This window comes from Megalopta genalis, unplaced genomic scaffold (assembly GCF_051020955.1).
Source record: "Megalopta genalis isolate 19385.01 unplaced genomic scaffold, iyMegGena1_principal scaffold0139, whole genome shotgun sequence".
Taxonomy (NCBI): domain Eukaryota; kingdom Metazoa; phylum Arthropoda; class Insecta; order Hymenoptera; family Halictidae; genus Megalopta; species Megalopta genalis.
The window spans coordinates 110187-125000 of NW_027476208.1; the positions used below are offsets into that span (position 1 = coordinate 110187).

Here is a 14814-nt window from a genome sequence, read left to right on the forward strand (position 1 = left end):
TGCTTAAATAACTTTTTTACATAGGGATTAAGCATTTAGAACGATACATTGTTTAAAGTAAGGGCACTTTACTCTTGACATTTTACGGTTTTTTCAATTTTCTGAAAAATCCTATCATTAGATTTTTTTAAAAATACGATATTCTTGCTTAACTAACGTTTCTACATAGGGATTAAGCATTTAGAACGAAATCTAATGTCAGAAAATGGCACTTTACTCTTGACATTTTTCGGTTTTTTCATTTTTCTGGAAAATCCTATCATTAGATTTTTTTAAAAATACGATATTCTTGCTTAACTAACGTTTTTACATAGGGATTAAGCATTTAGAACGAAATCTAATGTAGGAAAATGGTACTTTACTCTTGATCGGTACGTTGGGACTTTGAAAATATTCGGGCGTTCCAATCGCTCGTCTGTTGCATCATAGCGCGTCTCGGCGCAATCGACCGATTCGCTCGATCCATTATTTTCGATTTACGGCTAAAATAAATTTTTCTAATTTTTTTCAATAACATATTCCTGCTTAAATAACTTTTTTACATAGGGATTAAGCATTTAGAACGATACATTGTTTAAAGTAAGGGCACTTTACTCTTGACATTTTACGGTTTTTTCAATTTTCTGAAGAATCCTATCATTAGATTTTTTTAAAAATACGATATTCTTGCTTAACTAACGTTTCTACATAGGGATTAAGCATTTAGAACGATACATTGTTTAAAGTAAGGGCACTTTACTCTTGACATTTTACGGTTTTTTCAATTTTCTGAAAAATCCTATCATTAGATTTTTTTAAAAATACGATATTCTTGCTTAACTAACGTTTTTACATAGGGATTAAGCATTTAGAACGAAATCTAATGTAGGAAAATGGTACTTTACTCTTGATCGGTACGTTGGGACTTTGAAAATATTCGGGCGTACGCGACGCGCTCGGCGCTTCGAACAGCTCCGGTGTCCCCATTATTTTCGATTTACGGCTAAAATAAATTTTTCTAATTTTTTTCAATAACATATTCCTGCTTAAATAACTTTTTTACATAGGGATTAAGCATTTAGAACGATACATTGTTTAAAGTAAGGGCACTTTACTCTTGACATTTTACGGTTTTTTCAATTTTCTGAAGAATCCTATCATTAGATTTTTTTAAAAATACGATATTCTTGCTTAACTAACGTTTCTACATAGGGATTAAGCATTTAGAACGAAATCTAATGTCAGAAAATGGCACTTTACTCTTGACATTTTTCGGTTTTTTCAATTTTCTGGAAAATCCTATCATTAGATTTTTTTAAAAATACGATATTCTTGCTTAACTAACGTTTTTACATAGGGATTAAGCATTTAGAACGAAATCTAATGTAGGAAAATGGTACTTTACTCTTGATCGGTACGTTGGGACTTTGAAAATATTCGGGCGTTCCAATCGCTCGTCTGTTGCATCATAGCGCGTCTCGGCGCAATCGACCGATTCGCTCGATCCATTATTTTCGATTTACGGCTAAAATAAATTTTTCTAATTTTTTTCAATAACATATTCCTGCTTAAATAACTTTTTTACATAGGGATTAAGCATTTAGAACGATACATTGTTTAAAGTAAGGGCACTTTACTCTTGACATTTTACGGTTTTTTCAATTTTCTGAAGAATCCTATCATTAGATTTTTTTAAAAATACGATATTCTTGCTTAACTAACGTTTCTACATAGGGATTAAGCATTTAGAACGAAATCTAATGTCAGAAAATGGCACTTTACTCTTGACATTTTTCGGTTTTTTCAATTTTCTGGAAAATCCTATCATTAGATTTTTTTAAAAATACGATATTCTTGCTTAACTAACGTTTTTACATAGGGATTAAGCATTTAGAACGAAATCTAATGTAGGAAAATGGTACTTTACTCTTGATCGGTACGTTGGGACTTTGAAAATATTCGGGCGTACGCGACGCGCTCGGCGCTTCGAACAGCTCCGGTGTCCCCATTATTTTCGATTTACGGCTAAAATAAATTTTTCTAATTTTTTTCAATAACATATTCCTGCTTAAATAACTTTTTTACATAGGGATTAAGCATTTAGAACGATACATTGTTTAAAGTAAGGGCACTTTACTCTTGACATTTTACGGTTTTTTCAATTTTCTGAAGAATCCTATCATTAGATTTTTTTAAAAATACGATATTCTTGCTTAACTAACGTTTCTACATAGGGATTAAGCATTTAGAACGAAATCTAATGTCAGAAAATGGCACTTTACTCTTGACATTTTTCGGTTTTTTCAATTTTCTGGAAAATCCTATCATTAGATTTTTTTAAAAATACGATATTCTTGCTTAACTAACGTTTCTACATAGGGATTAAGCATTTAGAACGAAATCTAATGTAGGAAAATGGTACTTTACTCTTGATCGGTACGTTGGGACTTTGAAAATATTCGGGCGTTCCAATCGCTCGTCTGTTGCATCATAGCGCGTCTCGGCGCAATCGAGCGATTCGCTCGATCCATTATTTTCGATTTACGGCTAAAATAAATTTTTCTAATTTTTTTCAATAACATATTCCTGCTTAAATAACTTTTTTACATAGGGATTAAGCATTTAGAACGATACATTGTTTAAAGTAAGGGCACTTTACTCTTGACATTTTACGGTTTTTTCAATTTTCTGAAAAATCCTATCATTAGATTTTTTTAAAAATACGATATTCTTGCTTAACTAACGTTTCTACATAGGGATTAAGCATTTGGAACGAAATCTAATGTCAGAAAATGGCACTTTACTCTTGACATTTTTCGGTTTTTTCAATTTTCTGGAAAATCCTATCATTAGATTTTTTTAAAAATACGATATTCTTGCTTAACTAACGTTTTTACATAGGGATTAAGCATTTAGAACGAAATCTAATGTAGGAAAATGGTACTTTACTCTTGATCGGTACGTTGGGACTTTGAAAATATTCGGGCGTTCCAATCGCTCGTCTGTTGCATCATAGCGCGTCTCGGCGCAATCGACCGATTCGCTCGATCCATTATTTTCGATTTACGGCTAAAATAAATTTTTCTAATTTTTTTCAATAACATATTCCTGCTTAAATAACTTTTTTACATAGGGATTAAGCATTTAGAACGATACATTGTTTAAAGTAAGGGCACTTTACTCTTGACATTTTACGGTTTTTTCAATTTTCTGAAAAATCCTATCATTAGATTTTTTTAAAAATACGATATTCTTGCTTAACTAACGTTTCTACATAGGGATTAAGCATTTAGAACGAAATCTAATGTCAGAAAATGGCACTTTACTCTTGACATTTTTCGGTTTTTTCAATTTTCTGGAAAATCCTATCATTAGATTTTTTTAAAAATACGATATTCTTGCTTAACTAACGTTTTTACATAGGGATTAAGCATTTAGAACGAAATCTAATGTAGGAAAATGGTACTTTACTCTTGATCGGTACGTTGGGACTTTGAAAATATTCGGGCGTTCCAATCGCTCGTCTGTTGCATCATAGCGCGTCTCGGCGCAATCGACCGATTCGCTCGATCCATTATTTTCGATTTACGGCTAAAATAAATTTTTCTAATTTTTTTCAATAACATATTCCTGCTTAAATAACTTTTTTACATAGGGATTAAGCATTTAGAACGATACATTGTTTAAAGTAAGGGCACTTTACTCTTGACATTTTACGGTTTTTTCAATTTTCTGAAGAATCCTATCATTAGATTTTTTTAAAAATACGATATTCTTGCTTAACTAACGTTTCTACATAGGGATTAAGCATTTAGAACGAAATCTAATGTCAGAAAATGGCACTTTACTCTTGACATTTTTCGGTTTTTTCAATTTTCTGGAAAATCCTATCATTAGATTTTTTTAAAAATACGATATTCTTGCTTAACTAACGTTTTTACATAGGGATTAAGCATTTAGAACGAAATCTAATGTAGGAAAATGGTACTTTACTCTTGATCGGTACGTTGGGACTTTGAAAATATTCGGGCGTACGCGACGCGCTCGGCGCTTCGAACAGCTCCGGTGTCCCCATTATTTTCGATTTACGGCTAAAATAAATTTTTCTAATTTTTTTCAATAACATATTCCTGCTTAAATAACTTTTTTACATAGGGATTAAGCATTTAGAACGATACATTGTTTAAAGTAAGGGCACTTTACTCTTGACATTTTACGGTTTTTTCAATTTTCTGAAGAATCCTATCATTAGATTTTTTTAAAAATACGATATTCTTGCTTAACTAACGTTTCTACATAGGGATTAAGCATTTAGAACGAAATCTAATGTCAGAAAATGGCACTTTACTCTTGACATTTTTCGGTTTTTTCAATTTTCTGGAAAATCCTATCATTAGATTTTTTTAAAAATACGATATTCTTGCTTAACTAACGTTTCTACATAGGGATTAAGCATTTAGAACGAAATCTAATGTAGGAAAATGGTACTTTACTCTTGATCGGTACGTTGGGACTTTGAAAATATTCGGGCGTTCCAATCGCTCGTCTGTTGCATCATAGCGCGTCTCGGCGCAATCGAGCGATTCGCTCGATCCATTATTTTCGATTTACGGCTAAAATAAATTTTTCTAATTTTTTTCAATAACATATTCCTGCTTAAATAACTTTTTTACATAGGGATTAAGCATTTAGAACGATACATTGTTTAAAGTAAGGGCACTTTACTCTTGACATTTTACGGTTTTTTCAATTTTCTGAAAAATCCTATCATTAGATTTTTTTAAAAATACGATATTCTTGCTTAACTAACGTTTCTACATAGGGATTAAGCATTTGGAACGAAATCTAATGTCAGAAAATGGCACTTTACTCTTGACATTTTTCGGTTTTTTCAATTTTCTGGAAAATCCTATCATTAGATTTTTTTAAAAATACGATATTCTTGCTTAACTAACGTTTTTACATAGGGATTAAGCATTTAGAACGAAATCTAATGTAGGAAAATGGTACTTTACTCTTGATCGGTACGTTGGGACTTTGAAAATATTCGGGCGTTCCAATCGCTCGTCTGTTGCATCATAGCGCGTCTCGGCGCAATCGACCGATTCGCTCGATCCATTATTTTCGATTTACGGCTAAAATAAATTTTTCTAATTTTTTTCAATAACATATTCCTGCTTAAATAACTTTTTTACATAGGGATTAAGCATTTAGAACGATACATTGTTTAAAGTAAGGGCACTTTACTCTTGACATTTTACGGTTTTTTCAATTTTCTGAAAAATCCTATCATTAGATTTTTTTAAAAATACGATATTCTTGCTTAACTAACGTTTCTACATAGGGATTAAGCATTTAGAACGAAATCTAATGTCAGAAAATGGCACTTTACTCTTGACATTTTTCGGTTTTTTCAATTTTCTGGAAAATCCTATCATTAGATTTTTTTAAAAATACGATATTCTTGCTTAACTAACGTTTTTACATAGGGATTAAGCATTTAGAACGAAATCTAATGTAGGAAAATGGTACTTTACTCTTGATCGGTACGTTGGGACTTTGAAAATATTCGGGCGTTCCAATCGCTCGTCTGTTGCATCATAGCGCGTCTCGGCGCAATCGACCGATTCGCTCGATCCATTATTTTCGATTTACGGCTAAAATAAATTTTTCTAATTTTTTTCAATAACATATTCCTGCTTAAATTACTTTTTTACATAGGGATTAAGCATTTAGAACGATACATTGTTTAAAGTAAGGGCACTTTACTCTTGACATTTTACGGTTTTTTCAATTTTCTGAAAAATCCTATCATTAGATTTTTTTAAAAATACGATATTCTTGCTTAACTAACGTTTCTACATAGGGATTAAGCATTTAGAACGAAATCTAATGTCAGAAAATGGCACTTTACTCTTGACATTTTTCGGTTTTTTCAATTTTCTGGAAAATCCTATCATTAGATTTTTTTAAAAATACGATATTCTTGCTTAACTAACGTTTTTACATAGGGATTAAGCATTTAGAACGAAATCTAATGTAGGAAAATGGTACTTTACTCTTGATCGGTACGTTGGGACTTTGAAAATATTCGGGCGTTCCAATCGCTCGTCTGTTGCATCATAGCGCGTCTCGGCGCAATCGACCGATTCGCTCGATCCATTATTTTCGATTTACGGCTAAAATAAATTTTTCTAATTTTTTTCAATAACATATTCCTGCTTAAATAACTTTTTTACATAGGGATTAAGCATTTAGAACGATACATTGTTTAAAGTAAGGGCACTTTACTCTTGACATTTTACGGTTTTTTCAATTTTCTGAAGAATCCTATCATTAGATTTTTTTAAAAATACGATATTCTTGCTTAACTAACGTTTCTACATAGGGATTAAGCATTTAGAACGAAATCTAATGTCAGAAAATGGCACTTTACTCTTGACATTTTTCGGTTTTTTCAATTTTCTGGAAAATCCTATCATTAGATTTTTTTAAAAATACGATATTCTTGCTTAACTAACGTTTTTACATAGGGATTAAGCATTTAGAACGAAATCTAATGTAGGAAAATGGTACTTTACTCTTGATCGGTACGTTGGGACTTTGAAAATATTCGGGCGTACGCGACGCGCTCGGCGCTTCGAACAGCTCCGGTGTCCCCATTATTTTCGATTTACGGCTAAAATAAATTTTTCTAATTTTTTTCAATAACATATTCCTGCTTAAATAACTTTTTTACATAGGGATTAAGCATTTAGAACGATACATTGTTTAAAGTAAGGGCACTTTACTCTTGACATTTTACGGTTTTTTCAATTTTCTGAAGAATCCTATCATTAGATTTTTTTAAAAATACGATATTCTTGCTTAACTAACGTTTCTACATAGGGATTAAGCATTTAGAACGAAATCTAATGTCAGAAAATGGCACTTTACTCTTGACATTTTTCGGTTTTTTCAATTTTCTGGAAAATCCTATCATTAGATTTTTTTAAAAATACGATATTCTTGCTTAACTAACGTTTTTACATAGGGATTAAGCATTTAGAACGAAATCTAATGTAGGAAAATGGTACTTTACTCTTGATCGGTACGTTGGGACTTTGAAAATATTCGGGCGTTCCAATCGCTCGTCTGTTGCATCATAGCGCGTCTCGGCGCAATCGACCGATTCGCTCGATCCATTATTTTCGATTTACGGCTAAAATAAATTTTTCTAATTTTTTTCAATAACATATTCCTGCTTAAATAACTTTTTTACATAGGGATTAAGCATTTAGAACGATACATTGTTTAAAGTAAGGGCACTTTACTCTTGACATTTTACGGTTTTTTCAATTTTCTGAAGAATCCTATCATTAGATTTTTTTAAAAATACGATATTCTTGCTTAACTAACGTTTCTACATAGGGATTAAGCATTTAGAACGAAATCTAATGTCAGAAAATGGCACTTTACTCTTGACATTTTTCGGTTTTTTCAATTTTCTGGAAAATCCTATCATTAGATTTTTTTAAAAATACGATATTCTTGCTTAACTAACGTTTTTACATAGGGATTAAGCATTTAGAACGAAATCTAATGTAGGAAAATGGTACTTTACTCTTGATCGGTACGTTGGGACTTTGAAAATATTCGGGCGTACGCGACGCGCTCGGCGCTTCGAACAGCTCCGGTGTCCCCATTATTTTCGATTTACGGCTAAAATAAATTTTTCTAATTTTTTTCAATAACATATTCCTGCTTAAATAACTTTTTTACATAGGGATTAAGCATTTAGAACGATACATTGTTTAAAGTAAGGGCACTTTACTCTTGACATTTTACGGTTTTTTCAATTTTCTGAAGAATCCTATCATTAGATTTTTTTAAAAATACGATATTCTTGCTTAACTAACGTTTCTACATAGGGATTAAGCATTTAGAACGAAATCTAATGTCAGAAAATGGCACTTTACTCTTGACATTTTTCGGTTTTTTCAATTTTCTGGAAAATCCTATCATTAGATTTTTTTAAAAATACGATATTCTTGCTTAACTAACGTTTTTACATAGGGATTAAGCATTTAGAACGAAATCTAATGTAGGAAAATGGTACTTTACTCTTGATCGGTACGTTGGGACTTTGAAAATATTCGGGCGTTCCAATCGCTCGTCTGTTGCATCATAGCGCGTCTCGGCGCAATCGACCGATTCGCTCGATCCATTATTTTCGATTTACGGCTAAAATAAATTTTTCTAATTTTTTTCAATAACATATTCCTGCTTAAATAACTTTTTTACATAGGGATTAAGCATTTAGAACGATATATTGTTTAAAGTAAGGGCACTTTACTCTTGACATTTTACGGTTTTTTCAATTTTCTGAAAAATCCTATCATTAGATTTTTTTAAAAATACGATATTCTTGCTTAACTAACGTTTCTACATAGGGATTAAGCATTTAGAACGAAATCTAATGTCAGAAAATGGCACTTTACTCTTGACATTTTTCGGTTTTTTCATTTTTCTGGAAAATCCTATCATTAGATTTTTTTAAAAATACGATATTCTTGCTTAACTAACGTTTCTACATAGGGATTAAGCATTTAGAACGAAATCTAATGTAGGAAAATGGTACTTTACTCTTGATCGGTACGTTGGGACTTTGAAAATATTCGGGCGTTCCAATCGCTCGTCTGTTGCATCATAGCGCGTCTCGGCGCAATCGAGCGATTCGCTCGACCCATTATTTTCGATTTACGGCTAAAATAAATTTTTCTCATTTTATTCAATAACATATTCTTGCTTAGATAACTTTTTTACATAGGGATTAAGCATTTAGAACGATAGATTGTTTAAAATAAGGGCACTTTACTCTTGACATTTTACGGTTTTTTCAATTTTCTGAAAAATCCTATCATTAGATTTTTTTAAAAATACGATATTCTTGCTTATCTAACGTTTCTACATAGGGATTAAGCATTTAGAACGAAATCTAATGTCAGAAAATGGCACTTTACTCTTGACATTTTTCGGTTTTTTCAATTTTCTGGAAAATCCTATCATTAGATTTTTTTAAAAATACGATATTCTTGCTTAACTAACGTTTCTACATAGGGATTAAGCATTTAGAACGAAATCTAATGTAGGAAAATGGTACTTTACTCTTGATCGGTACGTTGGGACTTTGAAAATATTCGGGCGTTCCAATCGCTCGTCTGTTGCATCATCGCGCGTCTCGGCGCAATCGAGCGATTCGCTCGATCCATTATTTTCGATTTACGGCTAAAATAAATTTTTCTAATTTTTTTCAATAACATATTCCTGCTTAAATAACTTTTTTACATAGGGATTAAGCATTTAGAACGATACATTGTTTAAAGTAAGGGCACTTTACTCTTGACATTTTACGGTTTTTTCAATTTTCTGAAAAATCCTATCATTAGATTTTTTTAAAAATACGATATTCTTGCTTAACTAACGTTTCTACATAGGGATTAAGCATTTAGAACGAAATCTAATGTCAGAAAATGGCACTTTACTCTTGACATTTTTCGGTTTTTTCATTTTTCTGGAAAATCCTATCATTAGATTTTTTTAAAAATACGATATTCTTGCTTAACTAACGTTTTTACATAGGGATTAAGCATTTAGAACGAAATCTAATGTAGGAAAATGGTACTTTACTCTTGATCGGTACGTTGGGACTTTGAAAATATTCGGGCGTTCCAATCGCTCGTCTGTTGCATCATAGCGCGTCTCGGCGCAATCGACCGATTCGCTCGATCCATTATTTTCGATTTACGGCTAAAATAAATTTTTCTAATTTTTTTCAATAACATATTCCTGCTTAAATAACTTTTTTACATAGGGATTAAGCATTTAGAACGATACATTGTTTAAAGTAAGGGCACTTTACTCTTGACATTTTACGGTTTTTTCAATTTTCTGAAGAATCCTATCATTAGATTTTTTTAAAAATACGATATTCTTGCTTAACTAACGTTTCTACATAGGGATTAAGCATTTAGAACGAAATCTAATGTCAGAAAATGGCACTTTACTCTTGACATTTTTCGGTTTTTTCAATTTTCTGGAAAATCCTATCATTAGATTTTTTTAAAAATACGATATTCTTGCTTAACTAACGTTTTTACATAGGGATTAAGCATTTAGAACGAAATCTAATGTAGGAAAATGGTACTTTACTCTTGATCGGTACGTTGGGACTTTGAAAATATTCGGGCGTACGCGGCGCGTCTCGGCGCTTCGAACAGCTCCGGTGTCCCCATTATTTTCGATTTACGGCTAAAATAAATTTTTCTAATTTTTTTCAATTACATATTCTTGCTTAGATAACTTTTTTACATAGGGATTAAGCATTTAGAACGACATATTGTTTAAAATAATGGTACTTTACTCTTGTGATTTTTCGGTTTTTTTTGATTATTTTGAAAAATAAATTTTTGTAATTTTTTTAAATACGATATTCGTGATCAGTGAACGATTTCACATATGGATTAAGCATTTAGAATCGTGCGGAAGCGTTATTAAAAAAGTTTACTCGATGCGATGGGACTTTGAAAAGTTTGTGAAAATTTTCATATTGGGAAAAAATGTGTAATTTTTTGTCTAGTTTACGGTAATGTAATTTATTTTAATGTTTACTATAAATTTTTTTTTCGTTCGTTCACGCGCTATGTTACAACAGCACGGCCGGGCGGTCTGTTGCCGCGGCGGTTTACACTCATAAGCGCGCGTGCTATTCGGCCGGCGGCGCCGGCGTCCTTGCCGGCCGTTCGGTATCTATAAGAGATACACGGTCCGTGCGAGGCGGACGGAGCAGAGCGGGTTTTGGGCCAATTCTACGATCTCGGTCGAGAAGCTGTCTCAGAGCTCCTTCGGGGCTTCGGTCCTGACTGTTTCGTGCCGTTTACGTTACGGACTTTTCTCCACACAGCGTGGCCACGGGTCGGTGTCTTTGACCGAATGGCCCATATGTGGCAAGCCCTACGGGGTTGGTTACCCGTATGCACTTTGTATGTATACTCGTACTCACTGAGCAATCGACTCTTCTGTCCGAGCGATGGAAAAATTTTTTAAAATGCATCTGTAAGATTTGGAAGCAAATCGTACCAATTGAAAACTGTGGCTAAAATGAATAGCCCAGTGGAGAGAGAAAACTATCAAAAAACTGATTTTTTAAATCAAGAGGTGTCAGAAATCGAAATGCCTAGCGCGAGCGGAAGAACACGCTTTCTCGCCAGTCCAGCATGTGTCCTGTCCGTTCTTCCTCGGCTTGCCGATTTTGCCCAGATCAGAGGTTTCGTGCTTCCGGCGGTCAGAAGATCAGCGTGAGCGTACGCGCTTCCACGACTATGGCATCACCCATGTACTTTTTCCTTTGAATATATTTGAGTACATAAAAAATATTAAAACATATAGAGAGAACTGTGTCTTGGATCTTAAAAATTTGTCAATAGCGATGATATATTATTACTTAACTTGAAGTATTTGTACGTTTTAGCTGGGACGTACATTTATCTTACAAGATGTTAATAGCGAGACTCTTGAAGATAAAATTATCTTGTGATTTTATGAAGGCAAAGATAGAAACGTACGAAGCTGGCGTACGTAGAAAAATGTGATTTTATGATAGAACAAAAATATAATACGTACGTTTTTGGGCGTACGGTAAAATATCTGTATGGTAGAAAAATGAAAGAAATTGAGCGTTAAAGAAGATATGTTACAAGCGCGGAATGTGGCAAAACTTGTACATATTTGAAAGAGAAAAGTGGTGTGTCGACCTGACATATATATATGAAACAGGCGACGATGGAAAAGGATTTAAATTTTGTCCATTTTATATATACATATTGTATAGTTCCCTGGTTGATCCTGCCAGTAGTCATATGCTTGTCTCAAAGATTAAGCCATGCATGTCTCAGTACATGCCGTATTAAGGTGAAACCGCGAATGGCTCATTAAATCAGTTATGGTTTCTTAGATCGTACTAAAATTTACTTGGATAACTGTGGTAATTCTAGAGCTAATACATGCAAAACAGAGTTCCGACCAGAGATGGTAGGAACGCTTTTATTAGATCAAAACCAATCGGTGGCGGGTGTTTACACTCGTCCATCGTTTGCTTTGGTGACTCTGAATAACTTTGTGCTGATCGCATGGTCTTATAGCACCGGCGACGCATCTTTCAAATGTCTGCCTTATCAACTGTCGATGGTAGGTTCTGCGCCTACCATGGTTGTAACGGGTAACGGGGAATCAGGGTTCGATTCCGGAGAGGGAGCCTGAGAAACGGCTACCACATCCAAGGAAGGCAGCAGGCGCGCAAATTACCCACTCCCGGCACGGGGAGGTAGTGACGAAAAATAACGATACGGGACTCATCCGAGGCCCCGTAATCGGAATGAGTACACTTTAAATCCTTTAACGAGGATCCATTGGAGGGCAAGTCTGGTGCCAGCAGCCGCGGTAATTCCAGCTCCAATAGCGTATATTAAAGTTGTTGCGGTTAAAAAGCTCGTAGTTGAATCTGTGTGTCACAGTGTCGGTTCATCGCTCGCGGTGTTTAACTGGCATTATGTGGTACGTCCTACCGGTGGGCTTTGCTCTTCACGGGGCGGTCCAACTAATATCCCATCGCGGTGCTCTTCACTGAGTGTCGAGGTGGGCCGGTACGTTTACTTTGAACAAATTAGAGTGCTCAAAGCAGGCTACCTTCGCCTGAATACTGTGTGCATGGAATAATGGAATAGGACCTCGGTTCTATTTTGTTGGTTTTCGGAACCCCGAGGTAATGATTAATAGGGACAGATGGGGGCATTCGTATTGCGACGTTAGAGGTGAAATTCTTGGATCGTCGCAAGACGGACAGAAGCGAAAGCATTTGCCAAAAATGTTTTCATTAATCAAGAACGAAAGTTAGAGGTTCGAAGGCGATCAGATACCGCCCTAGTTCTAACCATAAACGATGCCAGCTAGCGATCCGCCGAAGTTCCTACGATGACTCGGCGGGCAGCTTCCGGGAAACCAAAGCTTTTGGGTTCCGGGGGAAGTATGGTTGCAAAGCTGAAACTTAAAGGAATTGACGGAAGGGCACCACCAGGAGTGGAGCCTGCGGCTTAATTTGACTCAACACGGGAAACCTCACCAGGCCCGGACACCGGAAGGATTGACAGATTGATAGCTCTTTCTTGATTCGGTGGGTGGTGGTGCATGGCCGTTCTTAGTTGGTGGAGCGATTTGTCTGGTTAATTCCGATAACGAACGAGACTCTAGCCTGCTAAATAGACGTAATTATGGTATCTCGAAGGCTCTCGGCTTCTGCCGGTGGGGTTTTTACTACCAACGTACAAACAAATCTTCTTAGAGGGACAGGCGGCTTCTAGCCGCACGAGATTGAGCAATAACAGGTCTGTGATGCCCTTAGATGTTCTGGGCCGCACGCGCGCTACACTGAAGGAATCAGCGTGTGTTCCCTGGCCGAAAGGCCCGGGTAACCCGCTGAACCTCCTTCGTGCTAGGGATTGGGGCTTGCAATTATTCCCCATGAACGAGGAATTCCCAGTAAGCGCGAGTCATAAGCTCGCGTTGATTACGTCCCTGCCCTTTGTACACACCGCCCGTCGCTACTACCGATTGAATGATTTAGTGAGGTCTTCGGACTGGTGCGCGGCAATGTTTCGGCATTGCCGATGATGCCGGGAAGATGACCAAACTTGATTATTTAGAGGAAGTAAAAGTCGTAACAAGGTTTCCGTAGGTGAACCTGCGGAAGGATCATTACAATGTTCCAATATATCTCAAAGAGAGAGGAGAGGAGGAGAGAAAATGAATTCGATTAGTTTGTGGATAAGAATTCATATAAAAAAAAAAGATATTGTTGAGCCCGCCAGATCATTCGTGCGTGATTTACACGGCCAGACGTGTGTACTACACGTATTAGGCCTTTGATCTGCGTTGCGTAGGCCACAACAAATCTTTCAAAGAGAGAGAGATATATGTGTTGTTGGGGTTTGTGATTATGAAGGTGCCCCAACGCACAAAAATATATAAAAATGTACAAAGTTGGGATGTGGTGTGGTGGAGAAGAGTTGGGCCCGACCAGATCATTCGTGCGTGATTTACACGGCAGACGTGTGTACTACACGTATTAGGCCTTTGATCTGCGTTGCGTAGGCCATCTTCCTTCCAAGACACACACGTGTTGGGGTTTGTGTGATTTTATGATAGTGCCTCAACACGGAAAAATAAGCGTACGAGAAGAGTTGGGCCCGACCAGATCATTCGTGCGTGATTTATACACGGCCAGACGCGTATTATATTACACGTATTAGGCCTTTGATCTGCGTTGCGTAGGCCATCTTCTCGATAGAGAGAAAGCCAATGTATTCTTTTTTCTTTCTTTACACACACACACACACACAGTTGTAGTAGGACAGGGAGGGATGCGAGCGTGCTAATCACGCTTCCTCAAGTCTTCGCTGTGGTGTAAAAAAAAAAAGAAAAAAAGGAATCGTTGGGAAAGTCCAAAGGACGAAAATATCGGGCAGTCTGAAGATAACTTAATGCTCGTTTACATTGGTATCAAGAGAGACCGGCTTGTGTAGCTCGTTTCAATGCTGTGTCGTTGTCATTGACACCCTACTCTGTTGCGCGCTAGTGGCAGCATGAGCGTGGGACGTATATATATATGACACCCAGCTAGAGCCGGCCGTGAGTCCGTCCGGTGTAAATAACGACGAAAGGAGAGAGAAACTTTTCGAATCCAGTATCGGGTTGATAATTGTCCAGTTTGAATATCCATATCCCCGTCGTTTTTGGAGGTGA

The 14814-nt window shown here is 35.7% G+C and overlaps 1 non-coding gene across 1 annotated transcript; it reads left to right on the plus strand.

Moving 5' to 3' along the window:
• Positions 1-11849: 11849 nt before the first annotated feature.
• On the plus strand, positions 11850-13770 carry LOC143262509 (small subunit ribosomal RNA). The gene has a single exon (XR_013036298.1). It is a non-coding gene; the product is annotated as a small subunit ribosomal RNA (ribosomal RNA).
• Positions 13771-14814: the final 1044 nt, after the last annotated feature.